At 48.7% G+C, this 12,853-nt stretch overlaps 1 pseudogene; it reads right to left on the bottom strand.

Moving 5' to 3' along the window:
* Positions 1-651: 651 nt before the first annotated feature.
* On the bottom strand, positions 652-11,496 carry LOC146188440 (uncharacterized; annotated as a pseudogene).
* Positions 11,497-12,853: the final 1,357 nt, after the last annotated feature.

Below are 12,853 nucleotides of genomic sequence, written 5' to 3'. Positions count from 1 at the left end.
CCAATGCCAACGTTGGCAAACCATCAACAATCACATTGACCTTGTTCTTTACCATGAACACACAAGGAGGAATAATAGGTAGCAGCGCACATTGTCCAGCAACCTCACCTCCATTGGCCACGCTGGCTAGTTTTCCTGCGTTGGTGGTGGAGATCGGCGCCGTGGAGACGGGGAGCGGCGCACACAAAATGACGGAGGTGGTGTCACACTAGGGTCAGACGCTGGCGAATGGCTGCGGTGCCCTTCGTTTTGAAAACGGCCCCTCCGGGAAGGATGTTCCGGCCGATAGTTGTCGATGTAGGGATGGATGATGCGTCGGTTCGGTGCCGTCAGGGGATTCCGGAACGATGTGCGCCGATTGCAGTAGCAGGAAATGTGACCCACGGCACCACACCGGTAGCACACCGGAAGAGGTCGCTCAAAAAGTGGCGTGTCAGCTGGTTGCTGCATGGTAGGCCGCGACGAATATCCGGATGGTGGTTCCGGGACGATGTAGTTGTCCGGCAATCGGCGCGATGTACGACTGGAGTAAGAGCGAGGATCTCTACGCTGATGGCAAGATAATTGTTGGACATTCTCTTCAGGTCTTGGTCGCGGAGTGTATAGGTCTTCGCGGCAGACAAAGTCGGTGACATTCGCGGACATCGGCGGTCACGCACCCCCATAGGTTGGACGAGCATATACGTCCCCTTCGAAGCCATTGGGCCAGGCAAGCTGCTCACGCCGTGACATCTCATCCCGAACAATTTCACGGATGGCACACAGGAGGCTTTGAGATGGCGATTCTTCAATGCTAGCCCCTGTAGTCACATTTGCAAGCCGTCCAAAGTTCGGTGTAATGTGGCGAGTCTTTAGGGCCTCGAATGTTCGGCAGTGCCGGATAATGTCAGATACCGAACTCAAGTTTTCCTTGGCAATGAGGAAGTGGTAGACATCTTCCGCAATGCCCTTGAGCAGATGGCCTACCTTCATCTCCAGTCATCCTGCTGTCGATGGTCTTGCACAACTTGAGTATGGCCTCTATGTAGCTGGTGCAAGTTTCTCCGGCTGCCTGGGCCCTCTGAGCAAGTGTCTGCTCGGCCTCTTTCTTCTTTGCAGCTAGGTCACCGAAATTACGGCCGCTCAATAAACGCGCAAGTGCTCCTCCATTGAGCGGCCGTGCCGAAACATTCCTTGATAGCTTCGACAAAACTTTCCCAAGTTGTCAGGGAGTCCTCGTGGTTCTCATACCACATCAAGGCGGTTTGCGTCAAAAAAAAGAGTACATTGGCTAGTTTAGCCACTGACTCCTAGCGGTTACAGCGGCTCACACGTTCATAATGAGTGAGCCAGTTATCAACATCTTCCCTTGCTTGGCCGGCAAAGGAACGAGGCTCGCGAAACAGTAACGTCGCATTCGTGGTGGTCGGCGGTGCATCGCGAGACGGGGGTAGAGGGTCCCGTGTTGATGTTTGGGGCTGCTCGGTAGTCTGCTGCATTCTTGTTGAAAAGGGTGGGAGACCAGCGAGGCAACGGCTCCGACGAAGCTACAGCGATTGAGGATGCGTCTTGAGGGTAGTCGTACCCAGCACCTGATCACCAATTTGTTACGACGGGAGTAAGACGTCGGAGCGCTGAACAACAAGACGATAGGGTAGGGAGCTCAGCTGGTCAACGGCAGCGCGTCCGGCACGAGAGCCTTTTTTCAACGTCTTTCTCCTTCACTTGTATTCTAAACATCATCTTCTTCTGTACTGTTACAATATATATATATATATATATATATATATATATATATATATATATATATATATATATATATATATATATATATATACATATATATATAGATATATATATATATATCTTTTGAAAAAAGGAGGCTAGGTTGAGACGGCAAGGCCAGCGATGCCTTGTCTAGCGTTTTAATCCGATGGCAAAACCCAGGCGCGTGCCGGAGCCGGCGCCGCGAGACGATGATGATGGTATGTACAAATGAAAGAGGAAGATCATGGCATGTACAAATTAAAGAACATCCACGGAAGGCTCACACAATCTGCCCAGGGGGTCGGAAGCGGCCAGCCTGGCCGCTCCTACCTAACCGATGCATCGCAGCGCACAAACGGTTTCAGTCGAGACACATGAACAATTTTAGTTCCACGGTGGCGTCGATCAGCTGGGGGATCAACAGGCGTCACTTTGTAGTTCACTGGGGAAGTTTGGCTTATGATCTCATAGGGACCTACGTAGCGGTGGTGGAATTTGTCACTAAGGCCAGGGGTGCGCAATGGTGTGTAAAGCAGTACTTCGTCACCAGGACGAAAAGAGACCACTCTATGTGTAGAATCATAGCGAGTCTTGCGGAATTCCTGGCACGCTGTCGTGTTGAGGCGGGCAATATGACGGCATCTGGCCACACGAGATAAAAAATGGGTAGGTACTGATATGGAGTAGTCGGGCGTAGAGAAGAAGGAAGCGTCGAAAATTGTAGTGGGAGGACGGCCATAAACAAGGAAAAATGGAGAGTAATAGGTAGTTCGCTGTACTGCTGTATTATAGGCGAATGTGACGAATGGTAGAATAGTGTCCCAATTTCGATGATCTGGTGTGATGTACATTGATATCATGTCCGACAAGGTGCGATGAAATCGCTCAGTCAGACCGTTAGTCTGGGGATGGTAGCTTGAGGTTGTCTTATGAAGGGTGGATGAGGCGTGAAGAACTTCGGCAACGACTTTCGATAAGAAGGCTGTGCTGCGGTCACTTAGGAGCACCCGAGTAGTGCCATGACGCAATACAATTGATCGCAAAAAGAAATTTGCTACTTCTTCAGCGGAACCAGTCGGTACAGGTGCTGTCTCAGCATAGCGTGTGAGGTGGTAGACAGCTGTTATAATCCAATGGTTAACCCCATAGGAGAGAGGTAGGGGACCATATAAGTCGATGCCGACTACGTCGAATGGCGTGGTGGGACAAGGAAGAGGTTGTAGAATTCTAGCGGGCGCAGAAGTCAGCCGTTTGCGACGTTGGCACAGAGGGCAGGATGCGACGTATTTGGCAACGGTGGAAGATAAGCCAGGCCAAAAGAATCGTTTTCTCACGCGGTCGTAGGTTTTGTCAAAACCAAAGTGACCTGCAGTAGCGTCATCGTGGAGAGCCGCCAGTATACGTGGGCGAAGCACACGCGGCGCGACTGGGATCCAGCGAGTTCCATCAGGGCAATACATGTAGCGGAGTAGGATGCCATCTTCGAGCTTGAAATTGCGAAGCTGTCGGCGAGGCCTAGCATTGGGCGGCTCCGAAGCCCCGATGAGGCGGTCGAAGATAGGGCGGCAGTAGTCATCGGCTAATTGCTGTGAGCGGAGAGCGTGCTTGTTCTCAGAGTCGTCAAAACAAACGGTTGTGATATACGTCGGGCAAAGAGATTGTCTGCTCTGGTCAGAGGTGGAAATGAATTGTGAAGAAAAGCAGCAAGTAGATTCCGAAAGGGGACAGCGAGAGAGATCGTCGGCGTCTTGGTGTTGGCGACCAGATTTATAAGTGACGTCAAAATGGTATTCTTGCAGGCGTAGAATCCAGCGGCGAAGTAGGCCTGTCAAATTTTTGAGTGAAGACAACCAGCAAAGAGCATGGTGGTCGGTCACAACTGTGAAGTGCCGACCGTATAGGTAAAGGCGAAATTTTTGGACAGTCCAGACGACAGCAAGACACTCCTGCCCGGTAATGGTGTAGTTTTTCTCAGCTGGAGTGAGAGTCCGACTGGCAAAGGCAATCACTTTCTCACGGGATGTTGCATCACGCTGCAGAAGTACAGCGCCAAGACCGTGACCACTGGCATCGGTGTGCAGGATAGTTGGAGCGCTGTCGCTGAAGTGGCCAAGAACAGGATCTGATGTGAGGGCGTGCTTGAGGTCATTAAAAGAAGTCTCGCACTGCTCAGTCCACACGAAAGGGCTGCGTGCCTTAAGTAGCTCATGAAGTGGTGCAGCAATAGTTGCAAAATGCCTTATAAAATGCCGGAAATAGGACGCGAGGCCGAGGAAACTGCGCAAATCTGTAATCCGTTGTGGACGAGCAAAGTTCAAGACCGCGATTATTTCTTCAGGATCTGGGCGAATGCGTCATGGCTGACCAGATGTCCCAATATTCTAATTTCCTTCTGTGCAAAGTGGCACTTCTTGGTGTTGAGCTGAAGGCCTGCCGAAGCGAGACAGGTGAGGACTTCATTCAGGCGCGTGAGATGGTCAATAAAGGTAGCCGAAAAGATAACAATGTCGTCCAAGTAACACAAACAGGATCTCCATTTGAGGCCACGAAGTACAGTGTCGATCATTCTTTCAAATGTCGCTGGTGCGTTACAAAGTCCGAAAGGCATAACATTAAATTCGTAAAGGCCATCGGGTGTTGCGAAAGCGGTTTTTTTCTTTGTCGTCTTCGTGCATAGGTATTTGCCAATAACCTGAGCGAAGGTCCAAGGTCGAGAAATATTCGGAGCCTTGGAGGAGTTCAAGGGCGTCATCAATTTGCGGCATCGGATATAAATCTTTGCGGGTAATTTTGTTGATTGCGCGGTAATCAACACAAAATCGTACCGAGCCGTCCTTTTTTTAACTAGCACTACTGGGGAGGACCATGGGCTTGTTGAAGGACGAATTATATTGCGATGAAGCATGTCGTTTACATTTTCCTCAATTGCTTTTCGTTCAGAGAGGGAAACCCGATAAGGCCGTGGTCGAGCGATAGAGTTACTTTCAGTAATGATGCGATGGTGCGCAAAACTAGTCCGTCCCAGTGGTGTGGAAGTGGCATCAAAAATGGCTTTGTGGTGTCGAAGCAATGTCAGCAGTTCTTGGCGTTGGTTCGGCGTGAGTTTAGGATTAATAGTCTTTGCGAGAACAGAAAAGAGACGTCTGACGAAACACGTTGCTGAGGCGGAGGGGCGGTGAGCACCATCAGGGAAAAAGGTTGAACATCCACCATACAATTCAGAGAAGTTCCTTTTGGGAGCACGAGGGATTCACGTGAAGTGTTAGTGGCCACTACTGTCGCCAATATATATATAGAGAGAGCGGTAAGTATGGCAAGCTGATGACGGTGATGATGTACTTGTTCGTGTCCACAGGTTGTGTATGTCCCTCAGCGTGTTTCGCTTTTCTAGTATTACATCACGTTGTAGCAAATGACGTCTCTAATTCTTTACATGGCAAGGATGAGAAGCTGGGTGTTTACGATGTAAAATCATAAGGACGATGAGAAGGAGGAGGAAAATCTTTTTTTCTTAATGAAATTTAGGTCAGACACTCCCAACAGGGCCCTTTAGTCCAGGAGCCCTCTCGATGTTCCGTATAGCTTGGCCCGCTCTACCCTTCGCAACTGATCAGCGGGTTGTGTGACGAGAAGGCCGGCATCCCAGGAGGAGGGCATGGAGTTTTGTAATGGGAGGAACGCAGACAGGATGTAGGATATCCCGTAGGGAATGAATAGCAGAGAATGGCTGAGGTGTCGATGTTAGTGTTGCAGTACGGTTTGAAGAGTGTGGGGTGAAAGATGAGGGTGAATTGAGGAGATAAGGACGAAAGTCTCTGGATTTATCGCCATTACGTGCTTTCGATGTGACTGACCGTGTGGTGTGACAAACAATATTAACAAAATATACCGCACCCAGAAACTAGAAGTAAGGGTTGTCAACTCAAAGTATCTATGCCAGACTAACACTACCAGTCTAGTCATTCAGGCAAATTTACACTTTCAACCCGAAGAATAATTTCCTTAATATTTTTTGTACCAAGTATTTAATGGCCAATGTAAAATAAAAAAAAATCGGTCTGGCTTCGCTCATGGTTAAGCCTAGGATGCGAAGCATACTAGCATTTCTTCTGCGCGCTGCTCCTTTCGTTTCACATTTTGCTTCTTCCGGTAAGCACGCTCCTATACAATGCTCTGTTCCCGCTGTTCAGGAGTTTCTTCAGCACGCATTTTCCGTTTGGTAGCATTTCGCCACTCGAACCGAGTAGAAGTACTCGAAGCTTCATCCTTCACCTTGGCATCGGTTGTCGAACGCTGCCGTCTAGCTGCATAGTGTGCACGTCGCTTGGCAAGCCGTACTTCTCGTTCTTCTCCCGTTTCCGTGGCTGTTTGTAACTTGCGCTTTGCGGTTTGGCGAGCCACCCTCTCCCTGGCCGACATCTCGCTGCTCAACTGACTCAACGAGTGCGTCGCCTTTTATACAATTGCGTGACGTCAGTATCTCCTAGTGGTAGGAGCGGGAGTTAGGCCGCCGGCGGAGGCTGCGCGTCCGCAAGCGAGCGCACGAGTTGAGCCCCAGCTTTCACAGCTGTTGTGACGTCATATCACGTGGTGCGCCGATGTAGGTTGGTTGGTTGGTTGTACAACTTTTAATTCCATCGGAAACGGGGAGTCGTGCGCCCGCGGATTAGAGGCTGGCAGGTAGCCCTTGGCTTGTTGCGGCCTCTTCCGCCAGATGGACGGTGCGGTGCTGGATCGCAGGGTCCGCGCTTCGCAGCAGGGTAACCCAGGCTTCTCTACTTGTAATATTTTGCCCTATCCCTGGAGATTGCGGGCACTCCCAAATTATGTGGTCGAGGGTCGCTCTCGCCCCACAGTGTTTGCAGAGATCATTGTCTCTAAAGTCTGGTAGCGCGTGAAACCCCCAGAGCGGGTTCATGAGCGTGTTAGTTTGTAACCGCCTCCACGCGACAGCTTCTCTATTATTTAGTCTAACATCTGGCGGGGGTACCAGTCTACGTCCCAATGTATAATGGTCGATGATTTCCCCGTAATTTTGCAGACGCTCGTCGTATGTCCAGTGTTCGGGGGGCTCGACGGCTACCCGGAAGTAGAGAGCTCGGGCTAGCTCGTGAGCCGCCTCGTTACCAGGGACGGCAGCGTGAGCGGATGTCCAAATTAACTGAATTTTCCTATTTATCGTTCTTTGGGTGAGGATTTTGGCCGCCTGCGGCGATATTCTCCCCTTCCCAAAATTTTGAATGGCAGTCTTACTGTCGCTAATTATGAACTTGGCTTCTGTTCCTACGCAAGCTAGCGCTATCGCAACTTCCTCCGCAATCTCTTTGTTGCGGCCTCTGATGGCTGCCGCGGATACCGGTGCCCCTCGGCCGTCGACTACCGAAGCTACCGCCGCACCTGTTCTGCCACTTGCCGCATCAACATAGACTATTTCCTTTGCTCCCATGTTCTTGAACCGTCGCTCTAGAGCATCGGCTCGTTTGGCCCTTCTTTCGACATTAAATTCTGGATGCATATTCCTAGGAAAGGGGGAGGACTACCAAGGCATTCCTAATTTCACTATTAATTGTGACTTTTTTTTGAACTCCCCTATCTGGGTTGAGGCCTAATTTTGCAAGAATTACCCTGCCCGTCTCAGTGGTGCTTAGTCTCTCTAATTGGGAGACTCGCACTGCCTCCGCCAATTCTCCCCACGTGTTATGCACCCCGAGTTCGAGCAGTCGTTCGCTCGAGGTACCGATGGGCAGTCCTAGCGCCTTCTTAACGCATCTTCGAATCAGGCAGTCTAACTTCTCTTTTTCGCCGGCTTTGATGTCCAGGTAGGGCGTGGCGTAACTGATTCTGCTTATTACGAATGCCTGGATTAGTTTTAGTAAATTTCTCTCATTGAGGCCTCTTCCTTTAGTGGCGACCCTCCTCAAGAGCCCGAGGGTTTGCATCACGTAACTTTCAAATTTTTTCAGGACCTCTCCATTATGGCCGTGGCATTGCATGACCATCCCAAAAATCCTGATTTGAACTACTTTTGCCACCGGTTTGCCCTCCACCTGAATATGAAACTCCCCGCTATTCTTGCAGCAGAGGTACTTTGGGCTATAAACGAACAACTCAGATTTATGCAGGGAGCACGAAAGCCCCCTTTTAGCCGCATAATCGACAATGATGTCGGTCGCTGCTTGCAGGCGTTCCTCCGTACTCGCATCGCTCCCATGGTTAATCCAGAGGTTAATATCGTCCGCATACATGCTAAAATTTAGCCCCTTGATTTGGTTAAGTTTACCCGGGAGGCCTCTCATTGCCACGTTGAATAGAAAAGGCGATAGCACTGAGCCCTGCGGTGTGCCTTTGCTTCCTAACTCTATCGTAGGAGATTCTAAATTTTGATATATCATGCAGGCCTTTCTGCCCGATAAGAAGCCTTTTATGTAGTTGTACGTTCTCTCCCCTACTCCGAGCACTTCGAGCCCTTCGATAATAACCTCGTGGTAGCTACGCGGCCGCGCGCGGCGCAGCAAGGAAGAGCTCTGTTGCGCGGCTAGTATGCTTCGCATAAAAAGTCACAAAATTACACCCTCCTTTCTAGCACTCATCTAAAACCAACAAGAGTAAAACAGTTCGTCAACCTACAAAGCACATTTCACACAGGTACGCACTGGAATGGCATCCATGGTAGGATAGGAACACGGCGATGGAACGAGCGCTTTGCAGTGCCGGGTGCCATGCGAAGTTGTAGAGCAGCCACCGAGGCTGTGTGGTGCATTCGCGGTTCCACCAATTTGATAATCACCGTGACCGGGGACAGAAGCAACCGAATACCACATAAGAAGTTTGAGCGAACTTCCCATGTGCTGCGTGATGGTATTGCACGTTAAAGATCCCCAGGGGATAAAATTACCCTATTGTCCTCCACATTGACTCTTGTCATTACACTTTTGCTCCCACCTTAAGCATTTTCCTTTGACGCGTATCAGGAGTCCATAGAAAGGTGTGACAGATACTGCGCCTTTGCATTCCTGCAAATCAATTTATTTATTGGATACCTCTTTCATGTGGTATAGTAATAAACATGCGCAAATTAATGCCGTTGGTGGTGGTGATGGTAAGCATTTATGTAAAAGGAGAGGTTGCTTGGATAGCCACCCCTAGTGGCCCGCTCCCCTTACAATACTAGGTGGCGTCCCTTATTCCGAGGCCTCCATTGGTCTGTGCCGCCACACGAGTTCGCTGTACCAGCGTTTATGGTGCCGCTAGATCCAGGCAGCCGAGCAGGGTCGCCTTCCAGTCCTCTCGGGTAGGGGAAGGGGTTATGAGTAAAAGAAAAGGATTTAGCTGGCATGCCCAGACCATGTGAATGGTGTAAGCCACCTCTCCACAGAAAAAGCAGAGGCCAGAGAAGGTAGGGTCGAAATGTTGGCAGTCGAAAACGATGCTGCTTAGCACCCCAACAAATATTAGCCCGAATAGACAAAAAGAAGTGCTTTTTGTGAAGGCATCGTTATGACGCTTCGGAAGAGAAATTAATGAATTCGTTATTCATTTCTTACTGGCCGGTATTTCTGTTCGTATTGTTGCTCAGACTGTAAATGTGAACTTATCGATACAAAGGAGGTTGCGTGTACATACCCTTTCTTTAGACGCCTGAAATAGTAAATAGTTTATCGGAAAGGAAAGGCGAGTATTTCACATGTTTTCTGTGGATGCCTAAACAGCTAGTTTAGGGACGGGACCAAGCTGAAAGTGAAAGCGGAAAGGAGAAGGCAAAAAAAACTTTAGCTCTATGTTATTTTTCGGCGATTTTGGTGTGTATTCAGAGGTGTCTCCTTGTTGCATCCGCAAGAGTCTTCTCCGTCAACCTTGGCCACCTCCAACCAATGGCCGGTTCCCTTAGTCCAGGGCTCTGCTGGCAACTGCCGCCCGTTGATTTCGCTCTACAAGACCTTGCTGCTCTTCGCAGCTGTGGCTGGACAGCATTCTCCCAGTGAGCCGCATCAGGGATTCATATTTTGGGGTCCATGTCTGTGTTTTGAAAGGCCCATGTGATTTGAAATTGTTTTCGCACCATGGACATTGGTCTGGTATATTGCAGGGTTGATTTTGTTTAAAATGTTTAGATATCGGTACGAAACTGTCTATAATTGTTCCCAAATGACTGCTTTCTTTCTGTTGAAAGGTCTGTGCGGCGGGAGATATCGCATTCTTCTGCCTCTATAGTTTTCTAGTATGGCCAAGTATGTCTTGGGTGCTGGCGAAACTTCTGTGGTCTTGGCGGATGCTCCGAAAGTAGTCTATGCTTGAGCTACCCTGTCAACCTTTTGGTTCGCTGCGCCCCTATGTGCTCCGGTACCCACATAATTTTGTGTGTGGACTTGTTTTTTTCTTTGGTGTTTTTAATTCTGTCGCTCGCTTCGAGGAGTATAAGGAGTGCCTGACGCCCTATCGTGTCATTCATGTAATTTCGTTAGGCTGTTTGAAATTACGTGAGCATCGTTAATGACCGCCCGGTTTTATAGCCCTCCGTTACCGCTATGTAATGGCTTCTTACTCGGCCTCTGCTGCTGGGCTGTGTAGCATAGATGCACTGGTCTCTTCGCGTAGAGACGAATCGACTCCAGTGTCCACTGCAACTTTGGTATCTCCTCCTCTTGAGAACGAGCCTGCATACATGGTCGTGTCTTCAAGAGTGTATGCTTTTTGAATGAATTCGGCCCTTGCTTCTCTTCTTCTTTGGCGGAGGTTAGGGAGCATGTTCCTCGAGGTTGGAACTACCTTGAGGGGTTTGGGAAGCTCGGTGAGGATCGTTGCAGTCCTCGACATTTCTCGCATCTTCTCACGGTATCTGTGTCTCTGTTAGCGCACTCTTCCAGTTATTGCCTGCAGCATACTGAGTTTTTGCGACTCAAGCTGCACCTCACGCAGCTCCTCAAAGATGTTTTACAAACCAAGGGCAAATAGTTTTTTGTAGATATGTTACGTGGTAGTCGGAGCGTTGTCATACACTCTGCGTAAGAGGGCATCCGCGTGTTGCATTTCTCTCTTGATGAGGGACTGGTAGGGTAGGCTGTAAATAACTCAGTTATCTATCAGGCTTCTCACTAGTTTTAGTACGTCCTCTTCTCGCATACTATGCCGCCTGTTGGTAATGCGGATGATCATACGAGCAACTAGTAGCGTTGTAATTTTGAGCAGGGCAAAAGTGTGAGTATTGCTTTGGTTGGATTGAAACTACATGCTCAATATTCTTTTCATCGTATATTCCGGTATGGGCATTCCTTCAATGTAGCTCTTGAGTTTCAGGTCCACACTAGTTGGGATGGTTCGGGCTCATTTGCCTCTCCAGACTCGCAGCAGTTCCGAAATCTCGGTCGAGCATGCGAGCCCTCTTTCGGCGAGATTTTACAGTACACAGGAGGCCGCTTCCTGTACCTTTTCTTTCTTCCGCCAGATGGAATCGGTGTTTATCCAGACTGTTATGTCGTGTACATACATGGCGTGCCTGAATAGTTTTTATGCTAGGCCTATTATAAGCATTTTGAAAAGGATAGGTAAGATGACTGGCCCTTGGTGTGTTCCTTTGTTTACCGCGTGAATTTTTTTCGATCGAAGGTCTCCCATGCCGATGGTTGCAATTCTATCAGAGAGGAAAGCTTTGACGCATCCGTAGACTCTGCGTACGCCGTCCAGGTCGTCAAGACTTGCAAGGATCGCTTCGGTGCTGGCGTTAGTGAGTGACTGCTTGATGTCCACGGTCATTATGACATTTTCACTTATTGGAAATAGGTGCGCAGCACGTAATTTTGTATTTGGAAGAGTGCGTCGAGGGTTTTGGTCTGAAGCTCAAGATTTTAGGGAGTACACAGTTATCATCTTCCATCTATTTTGCAGTATGCGCGTCGCCACCGACTCCTAAAGCATGCCAAGGTATTATGTGAGCGAGATTTACCTGAGAGTTTACAAGTTTGCAGCTTTTGATTACTTCGTCGTGAGTCCAATCTTCGGAAACCATCTCTGCCTCTAAGTGTTTCCCAAGAAAGCTTACGAGTTCTTGCTTGAGGTCATCACGCAGGTTGCGAATCAGAGCTTTGTCGATTCTGTCCGCTTCTACTGCCGTGTTTTTGTTCGTACTACTTGTGTCCGCGTAATCTTCCTCCACAGTTATGGGGCGGTAGAATCTCGTTTTCGTCTCTGGGATACGTTTCTTGGTATCTAGGGGGTTTTGATAACGAAACATTTGCACGTGCTTTCTCTAGGAGGTCGATGTCCGAACCCGCGAAGGATGGAATAAATTTGTGGATGGCTTTATTGTACTGTAATTTCACTGTTTCCTGATCGATTAATTTTCTTAGAAGATTAAAGGTTCGAGCTGTGCCTAGGGTTCATTTAGGTGTGTCGCTGAATTTTTCCAATTTCGTTTCGAGAGTTGCATCGCGTACTCTTTAGCTTTTGCGTACATTTTTCTATCTTTAGGCATAATTTTTTGTTGTGTTTTTGTTTCCGTCATCTTCTGGTTAGACTGCCGCACATCCCCAAATAAGAGAAGGTGCACGTCTACTTCGGGCGTTGTTGTTTGTGTCACTTTTTGTTTGCATTTTTGCTATCTTTAGGCATAATTTTCTGTTGTGTTTTTCTTTACGTCATTTTGTGGTTAGACTGCCGCACATCCCCAAATAAGAGAAGGTGCACGTCTACTTCGGGCGTTGTTGTTTGTGTCACGTTTTGTTTGCATTTTTTTCGTGTTTCCCTCGGGATGCCGCTCCATTCTTCCAGTTATTAGATACCGCCTTCAGGTTTCTTGCAAGCCTGCGAAACGCATTCCAGTCTGTGAGTTTTGCTTATCTAATCTAGCGTCCTATCCTGACCGGTGCTATCCTTGTCCGAAAGATCGCTGATTATGTTTCACATCATGTTTTCCCACTGTGTATTCCTGCTCTTCCTTACCAACGTGGGGTCGGGGCATATCTCCGTGCTCACGCTATTCCTGATTCTCTTTGGAGTGGCGGGATCTCTGATTTGACTTCAGCCACAATGTTTTGCTACCTCCTCTAATGTTCTTCTCTTGATAATAAGTTTTTGGTAACCCCAACTCGTGTCCTTGGTGTTGAAATCTCCT

This window comes from Amblyomma maculatum, chromosome 5 (assembly GCF_055883805.1).
Source record: "Amblyomma maculatum isolate TAMU_Amacu chromosome 5, ASM5588380v1, whole genome shotgun sequence".
Lineage (NCBI taxonomy): Eukaryota > Metazoa > Arthropoda > Arachnida > Ixodida > Ixodidae > Amblyomma > Amblyomma maculatum.
The sequence above is the reverse complement of the archived record's forward strand: the minus strand, read 5'-3'. Positions and strand labels throughout refer to the sequence as shown.